We start from the raw sequence: 26047 nt of genomic DNA, 5'->3' as shown, positions 1-26047 counted from the left end.
CAACTATAAATGTAAGTGATCTCACTATTGAAAACCAACTATAAATGTAGGTGATCTCACTATTGAAAACCAACTATAAATGTAAGTGATCTCACTATTGAAAACCAACTATAAATGTAAGTGATCTCCCTATTGAAAGCCAACTATAAAGGTAGGTGATTTCACTATTCAAAACCGACTATAAATGTAAGTGATCTCACTATTGAAAACCAACTATAAATGTAAGTGATCTCACTATTGAAAACCAACTATAAATGTAGGTGATCTCACTATTGAAAACCAACTATAAATGTAAGTGATCTCACTATTGAAAACCAACTATAAATGTAAGTGATCTCACTATTGAAAACCAACTATAAATGTAGGTGATCTCACTATTGAAAACCAACTATAAATGTAAGTGATCTCACTATTGAAAATCAACTATAAATGTAGGTGATCTCACTATTGAAAACCAACTATAAAGGTACGTGATTTCACTATTCAAAACCGACTATAAATGTAAGTGATCTCACTATTGAAAACCAACTATAAATGTAAGTGATCTCACTATTGAAAACCAACTATAAATGTAGGTGATCTCACTATTGAAAACCAACTATAAATGTAAGTGATCTCACTATTGAAAACCAACTATAAATGTAAGTGATCTCCCTATTGAAAGCCAACTATAAAGGTAGGTGATTTCACTATTCAAAACCGACTATAAATGTAAGTGATCTCACTATTGAAAACCAACTATAAATGTAGGTGATCTCACTATTGAAAACCAACTATAAATGTAAGTGATCTCACTATTGAAAACCAACTATAAATGTAGGTGATCTCACTATCAAAAACCAACTATAAATGTAGGTGATCTCACTATTGAAAACCAACTATAAATGTAAGTGATCTCACTATTGAAAACCAACTATAAATGTAGGTGATCTCACTATTGAAAACCAACTATAAATGTAAGTGATCTCACTATTGAAAACCAACTATAAATGTAGGTGATCTCACTATCAAAAACCAACTATAAATGTAGGTGATCTCACTATTGAAAACCAACTATAAATGTAAGTGATCTCACTATTGAAAACCAACTATAAATGTAGGTGATCTCACTATTCAAAACCAACTATAAATGTAAGTGATCTCACTATTCAAAACCAACTATAAATGTAAGTGATCTTACTATTGAAAACCAACTATAAATGTAAGTGATCTCACTATTGAAAACCAACTATAAATGTAGGTGATCTCACTATTGAAAACCAACTATAAATGTAAGTGATCTCACTATTGAAAACCAACTATAAATGTAGGTGATCTCACTATTGAAAACCAACTATAAAGGTAGGTGATCTCACTATTCAAAACCGACTATAAATGTAAGTGATCTCACTATTGAAAACCAACTATAAATGTAAGTGATCTCACTATTGAAAACCAACTATAAATGTAGGTGATCTCTCTATTGAAAACCAACTATAAATGTAAGTGATCTCACTATTGAAAACCAACTATAAATGTAAGTGATCTTACTATTGAAAACCAACTATAAATGTAAGTGATCTCACTATTGAAAACCAACTATAAATGTAGGTGATCTCACTATTGAAAACCAACTATAAATGTAAGTGATCTCACTATTGAAAACCAACTATAAATGTAGGTGATCTCACTATTCAAAACCAACTATAAATGTAGGTGATCTCACTATTGAAAACCAACTATAAAGGTAGGTGATCTCACTATTCAAAACCGACTATAAATGTAAGTGATCTCACTATTGAAAACCAACTATAAATGTAAGTGATCTCACTATTGAAAACCAACTATAAATGTAGGTGATCTCACTATTGAAAACCAACTATAAATGTAAGTGATCTCACTATTGAAAACCAACTATAAATGTAGGTGATCTCACTATCAAAAACCAACTATAAATGTAAGTGATCTCACTATTGAAAACCAACTATAAAGGTAGGTGATCTCACTATTCAAAACCAACTATAAATGTAGGTGATCTCACTATTGAAAACCAACTATCAATGTAAGTGATCTCACTATTGAAAACCAACTATAAATGTAGGTGATCTCACTATCAAAAACCAACTATAAATGTAAGTGATCTCACTATTCAAAACCAACTATAAATGTAAGTGATCTTACTATTGAAAACCAACTATAAATGTAAGTGATCTCACTATTGAAAACCAACTATAAATGTAGGTGATCTCACCATTGAAAACCACCTATAAATGTAAGTGATCTTACTATTGAAAACCTACTATAAATGTAGGTGATCTCACTATTGAAAACCAACTATAAATGTAAGTGATCTCACTATTCAAAACCAACTATAAATGTAAGTGATCTTACTATTGAAAACCAACTATAAATGTAAGTGATCTCACTATTGAAAACCAACTATAAATGTAGGTGATCTCACTATTGAAAACCAACTATAAATGTAAGTGATCTCACTATTGAAAACCAACTATAAATGTAGGTGATCTCACTATTCAAAACCAACTATAAATGTAGGTGATCTCACTATTGAAAACCAACTATAAAGGTAGGTGATCTCACTATTCAAAACCGACTATAAATGTAAGTGATCTCACTATTGAAAACCAACTATAAATGTAAGTGATCTCACTATTGAAAACCAACTATAAATGTAGGTGATCTCACTATTGAAAACCAACTATAAATGTAAGTGATCTCACTATTGAAAACCAACTATAAATGTAGGTGATCTCACTATCAAAAACCAACTATAAATGTAAGTGATCTCACTATTGAAAACCAACTATAAAGGTAGGTGATCTCACTATTCAAAACCAACTATAAATGTAGGTGATCTCACTATTGAAAACCAACTATCAATGTAAGTGATCTCACTATTGAAAACCAACTATAAATGTAGGTGATCTCACTATCAAAAACCAACTATAAATGTAAGTGATCTCACTATTGAAAACCAACTATAAAGGTAGGTGATCTCACTATTGAAAACCAACTATAAATGTAGGTGATCTCACTATTGAAAACCAACTATAAAGGTACGTGATTTCACTATTCAAAACCGACTATAAATGTAAGTGATCTCACTATTGAAAACCAACTATAAATGTAAGTGATCTCACTATTGAAAACCAACTATAAATGTAGGTGATCTCACTATTGAAAACCAACTATAAATGTAAGTGATCTCACTATTGAAAACCAACTATAAATGTAAGTGATCTCCCTATTGAAAGCCAACTATAAAGGTAGGTGATTTCACTATTCAAAACCGACTATAAATGTAAGTGATCTCACTATTGAAAACCAACTATAAATGTAAGTGATCTCACTATTGAAAACCAACTATAAATGTAGGTGATCTCACTATTGAAAACCAACTATAAATGTAAGTGATCTCACTATTGAAAACCAACTATAAATGTAGCTGATCTCACTATTGAAAACCAACTATAAATGTAAGTGATCTTACTATTGAAAACCAACTATAAATGTAGGTGATCTCACTATTGAAAACCAACTATAAATGTAAGTGATCACACTATTGAAAACCAACTATAAATGTAGCTGATCTCACTATTGAAAACCAACTATAAATGTAGGTGATCTCACCATTGAAAACCAACTATAAATGTAAGTGATCTCACTATTGAAAACCTACTATAAATGTAGGTGATCTCACTATTGAAAACCAACTATAAATGTAAGTGATCTCACTATTCAAAACCAACTATAAATGTAAGTGATCTTACTATTGAAAACCAACTATAAATGTAAGTGATCTCACTATTGAAAACCAACTATAAATGTAGGTGATCTCACTATTGAAAACCAACTATAAATGTAGGTGATCTCACTATTGAAAACCAACTATAAATGTAAGTGATCTCACTATTGAAAACCAACTATAAATGTAGGTGATCTCACTATTGAAAACCAACTATAAATGTAAGTGATCTCACTATTGAAAACCAACTATAAATGTAGGTGATCTCACTATCAAAAACCAACTATAAATGTAAGTGATCTCACTATTGAAAACCAACTATAAAGGTAGGTGATCTCACTATTCAAAATCAACTATAAATGTAGGTGATCTCACTATTGAAAACCAACTATAAATGTAAGTGATCTCACTATTGAAAACCAACTATAAATGTAGGTGATCTCACTATCAAAAACCAACTATAAATGTAAGTGATCTCACTATTGAAAACCAACTATAAAGGTAGGTGATCTCACTATTGAAAACCAACTATAAATGTAGCTGATCTCACTATTGAAAACCAACTATAAATGTAAGTGATCTCACTATTGAAAACCAACTATAAATGTAAGTGATCTCACTATTGAAAACCAATTATAAATGTAAGTGATCTCACTATTGAAAACCAACTATAAATGTAAGTGATCTTACCATTGAAAACCAACTATAAATGTAGGTGATCTCACTATTGAAAACCAACTATAAATGTAGGTGATCTCACTATTCAAAACCAACTATAAATGTAGGTGATCTCACTATTGAAAACCAACTATAAAGGTAGGTGATCTCACTATTCAAAACCGACTATAAATGTAAGTGATCTCACTATTGAAAACCAACTATAGATGTAAGTGATCTCACTATTGAACACCAACTATAAATGTAGGTGATCTCACTAATCAAAACCAACTATAAATGTAGGTGATCTCACTATTGAAAACCAACTATAAAGGTAGGTGATCTCACTTTTCAAAACCGACTATAAATGTAAGTGATCTCACTATTGAAAACCAACTATAAATGTAAGTGATCTCACTATTGAAAACCAACTATAAATGTAGGTGATCTCACTATTGAAAACCAACTATAAATGTAAGTGATCTCACTATTGAAAACCAACTATAAATGTAAGTGATCTCCCTATTGAAAGCCAACTATAAAGGTAGGTGATTTCACTATTCAAAACCGACTATAAATGTAAGTGATCTCATTATTGAAAACCAACTATAAATGTAAGTGATCTCACTATTGAAAACCAACTATAAATGTAGGTGATCTCACTATTGAAAACCAACTATAAATGTAAGTGATCTCACTATTGAAAACCAACTATAAATGTAAGTGATCTCACTATTGAAAACCAACTATAAATGTAGGTGATCTCACTATTGAAAACCAACTATAAATGTAAGTGATCTCACTATTGAAAATCAACTATAAATGTAGGTGATCTCACTATTGAAAATCAACTATAAAGGTACGTGATTTCACTATTCAAAACCGACTATAAATGTAAGTGATCTCACTATTGAAAACCAACTATAAATGTAAGTGATCTCACTATTGAAAACCAACTATAAATGTAGGTGATCTCACTATTGAAAACCAACTATAAATGTAAGTGATCTCACTATTGAAAACCAACTATAAATGTAAGTGATCTCCCTATTGAAAGCCAACTATAAAGGTAGGTGATTTCACTATTCAAAACCGACTATAAATGTAAGTGATCTCACTATTGAAAACCAACTATAAATGTAAGTGATCTCACTATTGAAAACCAACTATAAATGTAGGTGATCTCACTATTGAAAACCAACTATAAATGTAAGTGATCTCACTATTGAAAACCAACTATAAATGTAGCTGATCTCACTATTGAAAACCAACTATAAATGTAAGTGATCTTACTATTGAAAACCAACTATAAATGTAGGTGATCTCACTATTGAAAACCAACTATAAATGTAAGTGATCTCACTATTGAAAACCAACTATAAATGTAGCTGATCTCACTATTGAAAACCAACTATAAATGTAGGTGATCTCACTATTGAAAACCAACTATAAATGTAAGTGATCTCACTATTGAAAACCAACTATAAATGTAGGTGATCTCACTATTGAAAACCAACTATAAATGTAAGTGATCTCACTATTCAAAACCAACTATAAATGTAAGTGGTCTTACTATTGAAAACCAACTATAAATGTAAGTGATCTCACTATTGAAAACCAACTATAAATGTAGGTGATCTCACTATTGAAAACCAACTATAAATGTAAGTGATCTCACTATTGAAAACCAACTATAAATGTAGGTGATCTCACTATTCAAAACCAACTATAAATGTAGGTGATCTCACTATTGAAAACCAACTATAAAGGTAGGTGATCTCACTATTCAAAACCGACTATAAATGTAAGTGATCTCACTATTGAAAACCAACTATAAATGTAAGTGATCTCGCTATTGAAAACCAACTATAAATGTAGGTGATCTCACTATTGAAAACCAACTATAAATGTAAGTGATCTCACTATTGAAAACCAACTATAAATGTAGGTGATCTCACTATCAAAAACCAACTATAAATGTAGGTGATCTCACTATTGAAAACCAACTATAAATGTAAGTGATCTCACTATTGAAAACCAACTATAAATGTAGGTGATCTCACTATTCAAAACCAACTATAAATGTAGGTGATCTCACTATTGAAAACCAACTATAAAGGTAGGTGATCTCACTATTCAAAACCGACTATAAATGTAAGTGATCTCACTATTGAAAACCAACTATATATGTAAGTGATCTCACTATTGAAAACCAACTATAAATGTAGGTGATCTCACTATTGAAAACCAACTATAAATGTAAGTGATCTCACTATTGAAAACCAACTATAAATGTAGGTGATCTCACTATCAAAAACCAACTATAAATGTAAGTGATCTCACTATTAAAAACCAACTATAAATGTAGGTGATCTCATTATTGAAAACCAACTATAAATGTAGGTGATCTCACTATTGAAAACCAACTATAAATGTAAGTGATATCACTATTGAAAACCAACTATAAAGGTACGTGATTTCACTATTCAAAACCGACTATAAATGTAAGTGATCTCACTATTGAAAACCAACTATAAATGTAAGTGATCTTACTATTGAAAACCAACTATAAATGTAGGTGATCTCACTATTGAAAACCAACTATAAATGTAAGTGATCTCACTATTGAAAACCAACTATAAATGTAAGTGATCTCCCTATTGAAAGCCAACTACAAAGGTAGGTGATTTCACTATTCAAAACCGACTATAAATGTAAGTGATCTCACTATTGAAAACCAACTATAAATGTAAGTGATCTCACTATTGAAAACCAACTATAAATGTAGGTGATCTCACTATTGAAAACCAACTATAAATGTAAGTGATCTCACTATTGAAAACCAACTATAAATGTAGCTGATCTCACTATTGAAAACCAACTATAAATGTAAGTGATCTTACTATTGAAAACCAACTATAAATGTAGGTGATCTCACTATTGAAAACCAACTATAAATGTAAGTGATCTCACTATTGAAAACCAACTATAAATGTAGCTGATCTCACTATTGAAAACCAACTATAAATGTAAGTGATCTCACTATTGAAAACCAACTATAAATGTAAGTGATCTCACTATTGAAAACCAACTATAAATGTAGGTGATCTCACTATTGAAAACCAACTATAAATGTAAGTGATCTCACTATTCAAAACCAACTATAAATGTAAGTGATCTTACTATTGAAAACCAACTATAAATGTAAGTGATCTCACTATTGAAAACCAACTATAAATGTAGGTGATCTCACTATTGAAAACCAACTATAAATGTAAGTGATCTCACTATTGAAAACCAACTATAAATGTAGGTGATCTCACTATTCAAAACCAACTATAAATGTAGGTGATCTCACTATTGAAAACCAACTATAAAGGTAGGTGATCTCACTATTCAAAACCGACTATAAATGTAAGTGATCTCACTATTGAAAACCAACTATAAATGTAAGTGATCTCGCTATTGAAAACCAACTATAAATGTAGGTGATCTCACTATTCAAAACCAACTATAAATGTAAGTGATCTCACTATTGAAAACCAACTATAAATGTAGGTGATCTCACTATCAAAAACCAACTATAAATGTAAGTGATCTCACTATTGAAAACCAACTATAAAGGTAGGTGATCTCACTATTTAAAACCAACTATAAATGTAGGTGATCTCACTATTGAAAACCAACTATAAATGTAAGTGATCTCACTATTGAAAACCAACTATAAATGTAGGTGATCTCACTATCAAAAACCAACTATAAATGTAAGTGATCTCACTATTGAAAACCAACTATAAAGGTAGGTGATCTCACTATTGAAAACCAACTATAAATGTAGCTGATCTCACTATTGAAAACCAACTATAAATGTAAGCGATCTCACTATTGAAAACCAACTATAAATGTAAGTGATCTCACTATTGAAAACCAATTATAAATGTAAGTGATCTCACTATTGAAAACCAACTATAAATGTAAGTGACCTTACCATTGAAAACCAACTATAAATGTAAGTGATCTCACTATTGAAAACCAACTATAAATGTAGGTGATCTCACTATTCAAAACCAACTATAAATGTAGGTGATCTCACTATTGAAAACCAACTATAAATGTAGGTGATCTCACTATTCAAAACCGACTATAAATGTAAGTGATCTCACTATTGAAAACCAACTATAGATGTAAGTGATCTCACTATTGAAAACCAACTATAAATGTAAGTGATCTCACTATTCAAAACCAACTATAAATGTAGGTGATCTCACTATTGAAAACCAACTATAAATGTAGCTGATCTCACCATTGAAAACCAACTATAAATGTAAGTGATCTCACTATTGAAAACCAACTATAAATGTAGGTGATCTCACTATCAAAAACCAACTATAAATGTAAGTGATCTCACTATTGAAAACCAACTATAAATGTAGGTGATCTCACTATTGAAAACCAACTATAAATGTAGCTGATCTCACTATTGAAAACCAACTATAAATGTAAGTGATCTTACTATTGAAAACCAACTATAAATGTAGGTGATCTCACTATTGAAAACCAACTATAAATGTAAGTGGTCTTACTATTGAAAACCAACTATAAATGTAAGTGATCTCACTATTGAAAACCAACTATAAATGTAGGTGATCTCACTATTGAAAACCAACTATAAATGTAAGTGATCTCACTATTGAAAACCAACTATAAATGTAGGTGATCTCACTATTCAAAACCAACTATAAATGTAGGTGATCTCACTATTGAAAACCAACTATAAAGGTAGGTGATCTCACTATTCAAAACCAACTATAAATGTAAGTGATCTCACTATTGAAAACCAACTATAAATGTAAGTGATCTCGCTATTGAAAACCAACTATAAATGTAGGTGATCTCACTATTGAAAACCAACTATAAATGTAAGTGATCTCACTATTGAAAACCAACTATAAATGTAGGTGATCTCACTATCAAAAACCAACTATAAATGTAGGTGATCTCACTATTGAAAACCAACTATAAATGTAAGTGATCTCACTATTGAAAACCAACTATAAATGTAGGTGATCTCACTATTCAAAACCAACTATAAATGTAAGTGATCTCACTATTCAAAACCAACTATAAATGTAAGTGATCTTACTATTGAAAACCAACTATAAATGTAAGTGATCTCACTATTGAAAACCAACTATAAATGTAGGTGATCTCACTATTGAAAACCAACTATAAATGTAAGTGATCTCACTATTGAAAACCAACTATAAATGTAGGTGATCTCACTATTCAAAACCAACTATAAATGTAGGTGATCTCACTATTGAAAACCAACTATAAAGGTAGGTGATCTCACTATTCAAAACCGACTATAAATGTAAGTGATCTCACTATTGAAAACCAACTATAAATGTAAGTGATCTCACTATTGAAAACCAACTATAAATGTAGGTGATCTCACTATTGAAAACCAACTATAAATGTAAGTGATCTCACTATTGAAAACCAACTATAAATGTAAGTGATCTTACTATTGAAAACCAACTATAAATGTAAGTGATCTCACTATTGAAAACCAACTATAAATGTAGGTGATCTCACTATTGAAAACCAACTATAAATGTAAGTGATCTCACTATTGAAAACCAACTATAAATGTAGGTGATCTCACTATTCAAAACCAACTATAAATGTAGGTGATCTCACTATTGAAAACCAACTATAAAGGTAGGTGATCTCACTATTCAAAACCGACTATAAATGTAAGTGATCTCACTATTGAAAACCAACTATAAATGTAAGTGATCTCACTATTGAAAACCAACTATAAATGTAAGTGATCTCACTATTGAAAACCAACTATAAATGTAAGTGATCTCACTATTGAAAACCAACTATAAATGTAGGTGATCTCACTGTCAAAAACCAACTATAAATGTAAGTGATCTCACTATTGAAAACCAACTATAAAGGTAGGTGATCTCACTATTCAAAACCAACTATAAATGTAGGTGATCTCACTATTGAAAACCAACTATCAATGTAAGTGATCTCACTATTGAAAACCAACTATAAATGTAGGTGATCTCACTATCAAAAACCAACTATAAATGTAAGTGATCTCACTATTGAAAACCAACTATAAAGGTAGGTGATCTCACTATTGAAAACCAACTATAAATGTAGGTGATCTCACTATTGAAAACCAACTATAAAGGTACGTGATTTCACTATTCAAAACCGACTATAAATGTAAGTGATCTCACTATTGAAAACCAACTATAAATGTAAGTGATCTCACTATTGAAAACCAACTATAAATGTAGGTGATCTCACTATTGAAAACCAACTATAAATGTAAGTGATCTCACTATTGAAAACCAACTATAAATGTAAGTGATCTCCCTATTGAAAGCCAACTATAAAGGTAGGTGATTTCACTATTCAAAACCGACTATAAATGTAAGTGATCTCACTATTGAAAACCAACTATAAATGTAAGTGATCTCACTATTGAAAACCAACTATAAATGTAGGTGATCTCACTATTGAAAACCAACTATAAATGTAAGTGATCTCACTATTGAAAACCAACTATAAATGTAGCTGATCTCACTATTGAAAACCAACTATAAATGTAAGTGATCTTACTATTGAAAACCAACTATAAATGTAGGTGATCTCACTATTGAAAACCAACTATAAATGTAAGTGATCACACTATTGAAAACCAACTATAAATGTAGCTGATCTCACTATTGAAAACCAACTATAAATGTAGGTGATCTCACCATTGAAAACCAACTATAAATGTAAGTGATCTCACTATTGAAAACCTACTATAAATGTAGGTGATCTCACTATTGAAAACCAACTATAAATGTAAGTGATCTCACTATTCAAAACCAACTATAAATGTAAGTGATCTTACTATTGAAAACCAACTATAAATGTAAGTGATCTCACTATTGAAAACCAACTATAAATGTAGGTGATCTCACTATTGAAAACCAACTATAAATGTAGGTGATCTCACTATTGAAAACCAACTATAAATGTAAGTGATCTCACTATTGAAAACCAACTATAAATGTAGGTGATCTCACTATTGAAAACCAACTATAAATGTAAGTGATCTCACTATTGAAAACCAACTATAAATGTAGGTGATCTCACTATCAAAAACCAACTATAAATGTAAGTGATCTCACTATTGAAAACCAACTATAAAGGTAGGTGATCTCACTATTCAAAATCAACTATAAATGTAGGTGATCTCACTATTGAAAACCAACTATAAATGTAAGTGATCTCACTATTGAAAACCAACTATAAATGTAGGTGATCTCACTATCAAAAACCAACTATAAATGTAAGTGATCTCACTATTGAAAACCAACTATAAAGGTAGGTGATCTCACTATTGAAAACCAACTATAAATGTAGCTGATCTCACTATTGAAAACCAACTATAAATGTAAGTGATCTCACTATTGAAAACCAACTATAAATGTAAGTGATCTCACTATTGAAAACCAATTATAAATGTAAGTGATCTCACTATTGAAAACCAACTATAAATGTAAGTGATCTTACCATTGAAAACCAACTATAAATGTAGGTGATCTCACTATTGAAAACCAACTATAAATGTAGGTGATCTCACTATTCAAAACCAACTATAAATGTAGGTGATCTCACTATTGAAAACCAACTATAAAGGTAGGTGATCTCACTATTCAAAACCGACTATAAATGTAAGTGATCTCACTATTGAAAACCAACTATAGATGTAAGTGATCTCACTATTGAACACCAACTATAAATGTAGGTGATCTCACTAATCAAAACCCACTATAAATGTAGGTGATCTCACTATTGAAAACCAACTATAAAGGTAGGTGATCTCACTATTCAAAACCGACTATAAATGTAAGTGATCTCACTATTGAAAACCAACTATAAATGTAAGTGATCTCACTATTGAAAACCAACTATAAATGTAGGTGATCTCACTATTGAAAACCAACTATAAATGTAAGTGATCTCACTATTGAAAACCAACTATAAATGTAAGTGATCTCCCTATTGAAAGCCAACTATAAATGTAGGTGATTTCACTATTCAAAACCGAATATAAATGTAAGTGATCTCACTATTGAAAACCAACTATAAATGTAAGTGATCTCACTATTGAAAACCAACTATAAATGTAGGTGATCTCACTATTGAAAACCAACTATAAATGTAAGTGATCTCACTATTGAAAACCAACTATAAATGTAAGTGATCTCACTATTGAAAACCAACTATAAATGTAGGTGATCTCACTATTGAAAACCAACTATAAATGTAAGTGATCTCACTATTGAAAATCAACTATAAATGTAGGTGATCTCACTATTGAAAACCAACTATAAAGGTACGTGATTTCACTATTCAAAACCGACTATAAATGTAAGTGATCTCACTATTGAAAACCAACTATAAATGTAAGTGATCTCACTATTGAAAACCAACTATAAATGTAGGTGATCTCACTATTGAAAACCAACTATAAATGTAAGTGATCTCACTATTGAAAACCAACTATAAATGTAAGTGATCTCCCTATTGAAAGCCAACTATAAAGGTAGGTGATTTCACTATTCAAAACCGACTATAAATGTAAGTGATCTCACTATTGAAAACCAACTATAAATGTAAGTGATCTCACTATTGAAAACCAACTATAAATGTAGGTGATCTCACTATTGAAAACCAACTATAAATGTAAGTGATCTCACTATTGAAAACCAACTATAAATGTAGCTGATCTCACTATTGAAAACCAACTATAAATGTAAGTGATCTTACTATTGAAAACCAACTATAAATGTAGGTGATCTCACTATTGAAAACCAACTATAAATGTAAGTGATCTCACTATTGAAAACCAACTATAAATGTAGCTGATCTCACTATTGAAAACCAACTATAAATGTAGGTGATCTCACTATTGAAAACCAACTATAAATGTAAGTGATCTCACTATTGAAAACCAACTATAAATGTAGGTGATCTCACTATTGAAAACCAACTATAAATGTAAGTGATCTCACTATTCAAAACCAACTATAAATGTAAGTGGTCTTACTATTGAAAACCAACTATAAATGTAAGTGATCTCACTATTGAAAACCAACTATAAATGTAGGTGATCTCACTATTGAAAACCAACTATAAATGTAAGTGATCTCACTATTGAAAACCAACTATAAATGTAGGTGATCTCACTATTCAAAACCAACTATAAATGTAGGTGATCTCACTATTGAAAACCAACTATAAAGGTAGGTGATCTGACTATTCAAAACCGACTATAAATGTAAGTGATCTCACTATTGAAAACCAACTATAAATGTAAGTGATCTCGCTAGTGAAAACCAACTATAAATGTAGGTGATCTCACTATTGAAAACCAACTATAAATGTAAGTGATCTCACTATTGAAAACCAACTATAAATGTAGGTGATCTCACTATCAAAAACCAACTATAAATGTAGGTGATCTCACTATTGAAAACCAACTATAAATGTAAGTGATCTCACTATTGAAAACCAACTATAAATGTAGGTGATCTCACTATTCAAAACCAACTATAAATGTAGGTGATCTCACTATTGAAAACCAACTATAAAGGTAGGTGATCTCACTATTCAAAACCGACTATAAATGTAAGTGATCTCACTATTGAAAACCAACTATAAATGTAAGTGATCTCACTATTGAAAACCAACTATAAATGTAGGTGATCTCACTATTGAAAACCAACTATAAATGTAAGTGATCTCACTATTGAAAACCAACTATAAATGTAGGTGATCTCACTATCAAAAACCAACTATAAATGTAAGTGATCTCACTATTAAAAACCAACTATAAATGTAGGTGATCTCACTATTGAAAACCAACTATAAATGTAGGTGATCTCACTATTGAAAACCAACTATAAATGTAAGTGATATCACTATTGAAAATCAACTATAAATGTAAGTGATCTCACTATTGAAAACCAACTATAAAGGTACGTGATTTCGCTATTCAAAACCGACTATAAATGTAAGTGATCTCACTATTGAAAACCAACTATAAATGTAAGTGATCTCACTATTGAAAACCAACTATAAATGTAGGTGATCTCACTATTCAAAACCAACTATAAATGTAAGTGATCTCACGATTGAAAACCAACTATAAATGTAAGTGATCTCCCTATTGAAAGCCAACTACAAAGGTAGGTGATTTCACTATTCAAAACCGACTATAAATGTAAGTGATCTCACTATTGAAAACCAACTATAAATGTAAGTGATCTCACTATTGAAAACCAACTATAAATGTAGGTGATCTCACTATTGAAAACCAACTATAAATGTAAGTGATCTCACTATTGAAAACCAACTATAAATGTAGCTGATCTCACTATTGAAAACCAACTATAAATGTAAGTGATCTTACTATTGAAAACCAACTATAAATGTAGGTGATCTCACTATTGAAAACCAACTATAAATGTAAGTGATCTCACTATTGAAAACCAACTATAAATGTAGCTGATCTCACTAATGAAAACCAACTATAAATGTAGGTGATCTCACTATTGAAAACCAACTATAAATGTAAGTGATCTCACTATTGAAAACCAACTATAAATGTAGGTGATCTCACTATTGAAAACCAACTATAAATGTAAGTGATCTCACTATTGAAAACCAACTATAAAGGTAGGTGATCTCACTATTGAAAACCAACTATAAATGTAGCTGATCTCACTATTGAAAACCAACTATAAATGTAAGTGATCTTACTATTGAAAACCAACTATAAATGTAGGTGATCTCACTATTGAAAACCAACTATAAATGTAAGTGGTCTTACTATTGAAAACCAACTATAAATGTAAGTGATCTCACTATTGAAAACCAACTATAAATGTAGGTGATCTCACTATTGAAAACCAACTATAAATGTAAGTGATCTCACTATTGAAAACCAACTATAAATGTAGGTGATCTCACTATTCAAAACCAACTATAAATGTAGGTGATCTCACTATTGAAAACCAACTATAAAGGTAGGTGATCTCACTATTCAAAACCGACTATAAATGTAAGTGATCTCACTATTGAAAACCAACTATAAATGTAAGTGATCTCGCTATTGAAAACCAACTATAAATGTAGGTGATCTCACTATTGAAAACCAACTATAAATGTAAGTGATCTCACTATTGAAAACCAACTATAAATGTAGGTGATCTCACTATCAAAAACCAACTATAAATGTAGGTGATCTCACTATTGAAAACCAACTATAAATGTAGGTGATCTCACTATTGAAAACCAACTATAAATGTAAGTGATCTCACTATTGAAAACCAACTATAAATGTAGGTGATCTCACTATCAAAAACCAACTATAAATGTAAGTGATCTCACTATTGAAAACCAACTATAAAGGTTGGTGATCTCACTATTGAAAACCAACTATAAATGTAGCTGATCTAACTATTGAAAACCAACTATAAATGTAAGTGATCTCACTATTGAAAACCAACTATAAATGTAAGTGATCTCACTATTGAAAACCAATTATAAATGTAAGTGATCTCACTATTGAAAACCAACTATAAATGTAAGTGATCTTACCATTGAAAACCAACTATAAATGTAAGTGATCTCACTATTGAAAACCAACTATAAATGTAGGTGATCTCACTATTCAAAACCAACTATAAATGTAGGTGATCTCACTATTGAAAACCAACTATAAATGTAGGTGATCTCACTATTCAAAACCGACTATAAATGTAAGTGATCTCACTATTGAAAACCAACTATAGATGTAAGTGATCTCACTATTGAAAACCAACTATAAATGTAAGTGATCTCACTATTCAAAACCAACTATAAATGTAGGTGATCTCACTATTGAAAACCGACTATAAATGTAAGTGATCTCACTATTGAAAACCAACTATAAATGTAAGTGATCTTACCATTGAAAACCAACTATAAATGTAAGTGATCTCACTATTGAAAACCAACTATAAATGTAGGTGATCTCACTATTCAAAACCAACTATAAATGTAGGTGATCTCACTATTGAAAACCAACTATAAATGTAGGTGATCTCACTATTCAAAACCGACTATAAATGTAAGTGATCTCACTATTGAAAACCAACTATAGATGTAAGTGATCTCACTATTGAAAACCAACTATAAATGTAAGTGATCTCACTATTCAAAACCAACTATAAATGTAGGTGATCTCACTATTGAAAACCAACTATAAATGTAGCTGATCTCACCATTGAAAACCAACTATAAATGTAAGTGATCTCACTATTGAAAACCAACTATAAATGTAGGTGATCTCACTATTGAAAACCAACTATAAATGTAAGTGATCTCACTATTGAAAACCAACTATAAAGGTAGGTGATCTCACTATTGAAAACCAACTATAAATGTAGCTGATCTCACTATTGAAAACCAACTATAAATGTAAGTGATCTTACTATTGAAAACCAACTATAAATGTAGGTGATCTCACTATTGAAAACCAACTATAAATGTAAGTGATCTCACTATTGAAAACCAACTATAAATGTAAATGATCTCACTATTGAAAACCAACTATAAATGTAGGTTATCTCACTATTGAAAACCAACTATAAATGTAGGTGATCTCACTATTGAAAACCGACTATAAATGTAAGTGATCTCACTATTGAAAACCAACTATAAATGTAAGTGATCTCACTATTGAAAACCAACTATAAATGTAGGTGATCTCGCTATTGAAAACCAACTATAAAGGTAGGTGATCTCGCTATTCAAAACCGACTATAAATGTAAGTGATCTCACTATTGAAAACCAACTATAAATGTAGCTGATCTCACTATTCAAAACCGACTATAAATGTAAGTGATCTCACTATTGAAAACCAACTATAAATGTAGGTGATCTCACTATTGAAAACCAACTATAAATGTAGGTGATCTCACTATTGAAAACCAACTATAAATGTAGGTGATCTCACTATTGAAAACCAACTATAAATGTAAGTAATCTCACTATTGAAAACCAACTATAAATGTAAGTGATCTCACTATTGAAAACCAACTATAAATGTAAGTGATCTCACTATTGAAAACCAACTATAAAGGTAGGTGATCTCACTATTGAAAACCAACTATAAATGTAAGTGATCTCACTATTGAAAACCAACTATAAATGTAAGTGATCTCACTATTGAAAACCAACTATAAATGTAAGTGATCTCACTATTGAAAACCAACTATAAATGTAAGTGATCTCACTATTGAAAATTAAAGTTTATTTACAGTGAAGCTGAAAATAGGCGATTCATCTTTTTGCATTCTTATGTAACTCATTCTTATGTAACTCATTATTATGTAACTCAACAACGTCTGTTAGCAATTTGACACACATAGTCTGGCAAAACTTTGCTTTGTTTTGACACAACTGATGGCTAGGCTACCTATTTACATTGCTGACCATGTATCTATACCCTATATCTATTTCTCAAAATTTGTCTGTGTTTTTGTGTATCTGTCTGTGTGTATGTCCAGCTATAGCTATTAAAATCTTGGAATTTAAAGTTCCGCGTTATTATTGATTTGAACTCAGGGAAATTGCGACCACAAGTTTTTTATCCACGCGCTCTACCACTGAGCTATAAAAGAGGTATAGATCAAGGGGTAAATCAAAGGCACTATCATGTACCGTATAGCGTATGCACACGCTAAATGACGTATTATTTGTAACTATAAATTCTACTAACTCTATGAAACTTGATACATTTTTATGTTTTCTTGAACTTCTTTTTTCAGTTTTTCGTAAGGTTCTATTGCTATATCGTGGTCAAGGCCAATTCTTCTCACACGAACAATTATATTATCTCCGTAGGAAGAGCCTCAACATTCTCTCTCTCTGTTCAGTCACACAAAGACAGTACGGTATCTCATTTTCACATTTGTACCAGTATCGAGAGGTACCAGTATCGTCGTATTCAAAGTTTTGATGGATAGCTTCTGGTGGAACAGTAACCTTTTTTATACACACATTTCTATGCAAGAATTGTTATCATTAATCTAATATATTCAAGATTTTTATTTTGTTTTTTTCAGTTCGTATTAATTGTATTATTACTGAATCATCTTTTATTTTAATCGTAGCAAAACAGATTGAGTTTAGCTATCACTAGCTAATTTTTACATTGAATTTAAACTCTTTTATAGTTGTTTAATTTTTTTTAATTTATTGACCCGCATGAAACATTTTCCTTATGTTTGAAATTTACAGTTTTTTGACAAAGTTTGAAAGCCTTTACTGTTTTTTTATTTTCTCTTTTAGTTTATTTCAACAGAACATTTTTTTCATAATATGTAGATTGAAGTTTTTGACAATTTCTTGTCCAAAGGCTTTTTTATTACCCACGCAACACTGGGTAGTGCAGCACCGGGTAGGGCAACACCGGGTAGTGCAGCTAGTATGTCTATAATACCATACCTTTCTTTCATTGTTCAGTTATATTTTCTTCAATTAACTGTAAACTTTGTGTTCCATGTTGCCAAGTCTATACTTTGTTACTGAAAGCGCTCAATTAGAATTCTCTAGTTTCTTATACCTGTGCAAAGTCTTTTACTAGAAGTTACACAGAAATAACTTGTTAGAATTAAAAGACAGAATCACTAGCAAATTGAAATAAAATGAACTACAAGTGAAAAAAAGGTATAATCAATGTGATCATCAGAGCTTGTTGTTGACATACAAGTTGCACTTGCTGTACTACTGGTTGATCTAAAAGCTACATTAAGAACAGGTTACCCTACACGCTACACTAAATGCAGGTAAACCTACAAACTTCAGTTAGAACATGTAGGTCTACAAGCTAAACTTAGTACGGGTTGATGTATGAACTACACTTAGTGCAGGTTGACCTGCAAGCTACACTTGTAACTGGTAGACCTGTACTAAGTTTCACTTGTATAAATTGCTTTTGTTGATTGTATAAAAATCAAAGGGCCTAAGTGGTAGTACAAAATTTAAGAACGCAGGTCAACCTCTCATTTCTATTTCATATAAATTTGTGCACCTGTGAAACAGGTACACAAAATGTACTCACAATTTTAAATTTTTCTTGTCATTTTGATTGGTAAGTCTTTTCAATGATGCTAAATTTGCAACTTAAAAATGTTCTATGTAGTTTTCTTTTGGATATAGACACGAGCACATTTTATATTTTAGACATAGACATTTTATATTTGGCCTAATGTTAAATAACGGCTGAGAACTTAATTTTATTTATTTTCAACCAAAGATATGCCCTACTGTAGATCATGTAGAATTAAATTGGTCAGTTGAACAGATAAAAATATTTCTAGAACAATTTGCTTAGATAGTCAAGCAGGCTTCAAAAACTTCCAAGATTCAGTTGATAACTTGTAGCAGCATTTTATGTCATAACATTCCATCCTTCCGCTTTCATCCTTGGTCCAACTCTTTTTTAATTTACATAAATTATTTAACACATGTCACCAACCTTTTCACACCTTTGCTCTATGCAGATGACACTAATCTCTTTTTCGAATCCTCTAACATAAACGAGCACATAGATTGTTTGCATGACAAACTTCTCGCTATTCAAAACTGGTGCACTTCTAACAAATTCACCCTAAATGTTGATAAGACCAATTTCATGTTACTAAAAAAAACCCAAAAGAAATTTTATCTAGCTAACACTTTTCCCTTTTTCATTTTCAACAAGCCAATTTGCCGGACAGATCACACTAAATTCTTGGATATTTTCATTGATTCTAATCTCACTTAGAAAAGACTCATCAAATATTTACTAAAACAACTGAGACCTTTATCAGGCTTACTCTATCGCACATGTGAATATTTACCCCACAAACCTCTGCTTTTATTATACAATTCTATGGTTAATTCCAAACTTTCATATTGCATTGAGGCATGGGCCAATGCACCTCCCACCCATCACCAATCATTCACAAAAAACCCCGCCTTACCCACACCAAACCTCCTTTCAAATCATCATCTATACTACCTATCAGTTCACTATATTCATATGGCATTATACTCTTAGTCCACCATGAATTTTATTGTAATTACATCCCTTGCACAATATATTAAATTCAATTCTCAAATTTCTGTCTAAATCTCCCAAAATATTCTTCCCATGCGGGCCATCGCCGAGTGGATTACCAACAGACCATTTTTTGAAACCAACTCCCTATTACTATAAAAACAGAGAAGGTGGCCAGTTTTAAGAAAAAAACTTAAATTACATCTTTTAACAAGTGAATAAAACCTAATTACCCATAAAAATTTGACCTTGATTACACGATGACGACCAGCCCGACACCACGACTAGCTATGCTAATGCGTATTATGGGCTTCATCACTCTTCCAGCTTGGTTCTTTGGTTTAATTACTATTATTACTATTACTACTATTGTTGATAAAAATAAATCAAAAATCAAAGACTACCAAAACTACTATCAAACTATTCGAACAGATATTTTATGAAAGAGGACCCTGAAATAACTCCTGATGGACAATGAACTATGTTTCAGAAGTGAAACCTTTTGCAGATTCATGGCAAAGTAGAATATAGACCACGCCTGTAGCTGCGCTTACCGTCAGCAGGGCAATGGCAAAGCGGAGCGCCTACATCGAACAATCAAAAATGGTGGCTCGAACTGGATGCTCTGTGCAGGAAATGTTGTATTTTCACAATTTCTTTACAACAAATGGCGGTACTACCCCAACTGAATTGGTGCACAGGTATGGAAGTCGTTTACTGCCAGAAATAGATGGAAACTCATTCAAGCAGTTGAGAGACACTCACTTCAACCTGTTCATTGTGGGAGACCAAATATTTGGTATCCATAAAAATCCATTACCACATGGGCTAATGGAGAAGTTACTGTATTTATATCCAACACTTCAGCTATGGTCAACTCTACCCCGAGACATTATTAGTGACCTAAGGATATGCCAATGATATGCCATGCTAAGGATACAATGTCATTGTACCGTCAAAGGAAAGAGTATTTTCGTTCATATGTCCTGATGTAGCCACATTAGACAAGTAATACCAAACTTCAAAAAGAAGTATTTCTGATGGTTTAATACCTTCTATTATCATCATAAATATGCTCTAAGTACTTTGTTAACAGCAACAGAAATACTTTTTCAAAATCATTTAAGTACACTTCTATTTAAAAAAGGCTTCTGACCTTTTTACTTTCAGCATCTAGAGCTGATGTAGCCTCGTCTAGAAGTAAAATAGCCTCGTCTAGAGCAACAGCCAAACTTTGATTTTGACCGCCACTTATCTGAGTTCCTTTACTTTCCTTCCTTTACTTAGTAGACAACTATGAAAACAGCTAACACTGACAGATACCCTTGCTATGACTGTACTTGTAATGTAAGTCATTACTAGGTCAAAGGCAAATACTCAATCTATAGCAAACTTTTACAGAAACTAGAATTTACTTGTAATTATGAAAGTTTTCAGTTAAGTTTTTGTCAATAATTTAGTAAGCAGTAAGTTAAAAACTTAGTAAGATTCTGTAACTTGACAAGGCTGTTGTAGTTGAATAACTGTTGTAGTTGAATAGCTGTTGTAGATGAATAACTGTTGTAGATGAATAGCTGTTGTAGATGAATAGCTGTTGTAGATGAATAGCTGTTGTAGTTGAATAGCTGTTGTAGTTGAATAGCTGTTGTAGATAAATAGCTGTTGTAGATGAATAGCTGTTGTAGTTGAATAGCTGTTGTACATGAATAGCTGTTGTAGTTGAATAGCTGTTGTAGATGAATAGCTGTTGTAGTTGAATAGCTGTTGTAGATGAATAGCTGTTGTAGTTGAATAGCTGTTGTAGATGAATAGCTGTTGTAGATGAATAGCTGTTGTAGTTGAATAGCTGTTGTAGATGAATAACTGTTGTAGATGAATAACTGTTGTAGATGAATAGCTGTTGTAGTTGAATAGCTGTTGTAGATGAATAACTGTTGCAGTTGAATAGCTGTTGCAGTTGAATAGCTGTTGTAGATGAATAACTGTTGCAGTTGAATAGCTGTTGTAGTTGAATAGCTGTTGTAGTTGAATAGCTGTTGCAGTTGAATAGCTGTTGTAGTTGAATAGCTGTTGTAGATGAATAGCTGTTGTAGTTGAATAGCTGTTGCAGTTGAATAGCTGTTGTAGATGAATAACTGTTGCAGTTGAATAGCTGTTGTAGTTGAATAGCTGTTGTAGTTGAATAGCTGTTGTAGATGAATAACTGTTGCAGTTGAATAGCTGTTGTAGATGAATAGGTGTTGTAGATGAATAACTGTTGTAGTTGAATAGCTGTTGCAGTTGAATAGCTGTTGTAGTTGAATAGCTGTTGTAGATGAATAGCTGTTGTAGATGAATAGCTGTTGCAGTTGAATAGCTGTTGTAGTTGAATAGCTGTTGTAGTTGAATAGCTGTTGTAGATGAATAGCTGTTGTAGATGAATAGCTGTTGTAGTTGAATAGCTGTTGTAGTTGAATAGCTGTTGTAGATGAATAGCTGTTGTAGATGAATAACTGTTGCAGGTGAATAGCTGTTGTAGTTGAATAGCTGTTGTAGATGAATAGCTGTTGTAGATGAATAACTGTTGCAGTTGAATAGCTGTTGTAGATGAATAGCTGTTGTAGATGAATAGCTGTTGTAGTTGAATAGCTGTTGCAGTTGAATAGCTGTTGTAGTTGAATAGCTGTTGTAGATGAATAGCTGTTGTAGATGAATAGCTGTTGTAGTTGAATAGCTGTTGCAGTTGAATAGCTGTTGTAGATGAATAGCTGTTGTAGATGAATAACTGTTGCAGTTGAATAGCTGTTGTAGTTGAATAGCTGTTGTAGATGAATAGCTGTTGTAGATGAATAGCTGTTGTAGATGAATAACTGTTGTAGATGAATAACTGTTGTAGATGAATAACTGTTGTAGTTGAATAGCTGTTGCAGTTGAATAGCTGTTGTAGTCGAATAGCTGTTGTAGTTGAATAGCTGTTATAGATGAATAGCTGTTGTAGTTGAATAGCTGTTGTAGATGAATAGCTGTTGTAGATGAATAGCTGTTGTAGATGAATAACTGTTGTAGATGAATAGCTGTTGTAGTTGAATAGCTGTTGCAGTTGAATAGCTGTTGTAGTTGAATAGCTGTTGTAGATGAATAGCTGTTGTAGATGAATAACTGTTGTAGATGAATAGCTGTTGTAGTTGAATAGCTGTTGCAGTTGAATAGCTGTTGTAGTTGAATAGCTGTTGTAGATGAATAGCTGTTGTAGATGAATAACTGTTGTAGATGAATAGCTGTTGTAGTTGAATAGCTGTTGCAGTTGAATAGCTGTTGTAGTTGAATAGCTGTTGTAGATGAATAGCTGTTGTAGATGAATAACTGTTGTAGTTGAATAGCTGTTGTAGATGAATAACTGTTGTAGATGAATAGCTGTTGTAGATGAATAACTGTTCTAGATGAATAGCTGTTGTAGTTGAATAGCTGTTGTAGATGAATAACTGTTGCAGTTGAATAGCTGTTGTAGTTGAATAGCTGTTGTAGTTGAATAGCTGTTGTAGATGAATAGCTGTTGTAGATGAATAGCTGTTGTAGTTGAATAGCTGTTGTAGATGAATAACTGTTGTAGATGAATAACTGTTGTAGATGAATAGCTGTTGTAGTTGAATAGCTGTTGTAGATAAATAGCTGTTGTAGTTGAATAGCTGTTGTAGATGAATAGCTGTTGTAGATGAATAGCTGTTGTAGTTGAATAGCTGTTGTAGATGAATAACTGTTGTAGATGAATAACTGTTGTAGATGAATAGCTGTTGTAGTTGAATAGCTGTTGTAGATGAATAACTGTTGCAGTTGAATAGCTGTTGCAGTTGAATAGCTGTTGTAGATGAATAGCTGTTGTAGTTGAATAGCTGTTGCAGTTGAATAGCTGTTGTAGATGAATAACTGTTGCAGTTGAATAGCTGTTGTAGATGAATAGCTGTTGTAGTTGAATAGCTGTTGTAGATGAATAACTGTTGCAGTTGAATAGCTGTTGTAGATGAATAGCTGTTGTAGATGAATAGCTGTTGTAGTTGAATAACTGTTGTAGATGAATAGCTGTTGTAGATGAATAGCTGTTGTAGATGAATAGCTGTTGTAGTTGAATAGCTGTTGCAGTTGGATAGCTGTTGTAGTTGAATAGCTGTTGTAGATGAATAGCTGTTGTAGATGAATAACTGTTGCAGTTGAATAGCTGTTGTAGTTGAATAGCTGTTGTAGATGAATAGCTGTTGTAGATGAATAACTGTTGCAGTTGAATAGCTGTTGTAGATGAATAGCTGTTGTAGATGAATAGCTGTTGTAGTTGAATAGCTGTTGCAGTTGAATAGCTGTTGTAGTTGAATAGCTGTTGTAGTTGAATAGCTGTTGCAGTTGAATAGCTGTTGTAGTTGAATAGCTGTTGTAGATGAATAGCTGTTGGAGATGAATAACTGTTGCAGTTGAATAGCTGTTGTAGATGAATAGCTGTTGTAGATGAATAGCTGTTGTAGTTGAATAGCTGTTGCAGTTGAATAGCTGTTGTAGTTGAATAGCTGTTGTAGATGAATAACTGTTGCAGTTGAATAGCTGTTGTAGATGAATAACTGTTGTAGATGAATAGCTGTTGTAGATGAATAGCTGTTGTAGTTGAATAGCTGTTGCAGTTGAATAGCTGTTGTAGATGAATAGCTGTTGTAGATGAATAACTGTTGCAGTTGAATAGCTGTTGTAGTTGAATAGCTGTTGTAGATGAATAGCTGTTGTAGATGAATAGCTGTTGTAGATGAATAACTGTTGTAGATGAATAGCTGTTGTAGATGAATAGCTGTTGTAGTTGAATAGCTGTTGCAGTTGAATAGCTGTTGTAGATGAATAGCTGTTGTAGATGAATAACTGTTGCAGTTGAATAGCTGTTGTAGTTGAATAGCTGTTGTAGATGAATAACTGTTGTAGATGAATAGCTGTTGTAGATGAATAACTGTTGTAGATGAATAACTGTTGTAGTTGAATAGCTGTTGTAGATGAATAGCTGTTGTAGATGAATAGCTGTTGTAGATGAATAGCTGTTGTAGATGAATAGCTGTTGTAGATGAATAGCTGTTGTAGTTGAATAGCTGTTGTAGTTGAATAACTGTTGTAGTTGAATAGCTGTTGTAGATGAATAACTGTTGCAGTTGAATAGCTGTTGTAGATGAATAACCGTTGCAGTTGAATAGCTGTTGCAGATGAATAGCTGTTGTAGTTGAATAGCTGTTGTAGATGAATAACTGTTGCAGTTGAATAGCTGTTGTAGATGAATAGCTGTTGTAGATGAATAGCTGTTGTAGTTGAATAACTGTTGTAGATGAATAGCTGTTGTAGATGAATAGCTGTTGTAGATGAATAGCTGTTGTAGTTGAATAGCTGTTGCAGTTGAATAGCTGTTGTAGTTGAATAGCTGTTGTAGATGAATAACTGTTGCAGTTGAATAGCTGTTGTAGATGAATAG

The sequence above is a fragment of the Watersipora subatra genome, chromosome 3, assembly GCF_963576615.1.
Source record: "Watersipora subatra chromosome 3, tzWatSuba1.1, whole genome shotgun sequence".
Taxonomy (NCBI): Eukaryota; Metazoa; Bryozoa; class Gymnolaemata; order Cheilostomatida; family Watersiporidae; genus Watersipora; species Watersipora subatra.
This window is presented reverse-complemented; position numbering follows the sequence as displayed.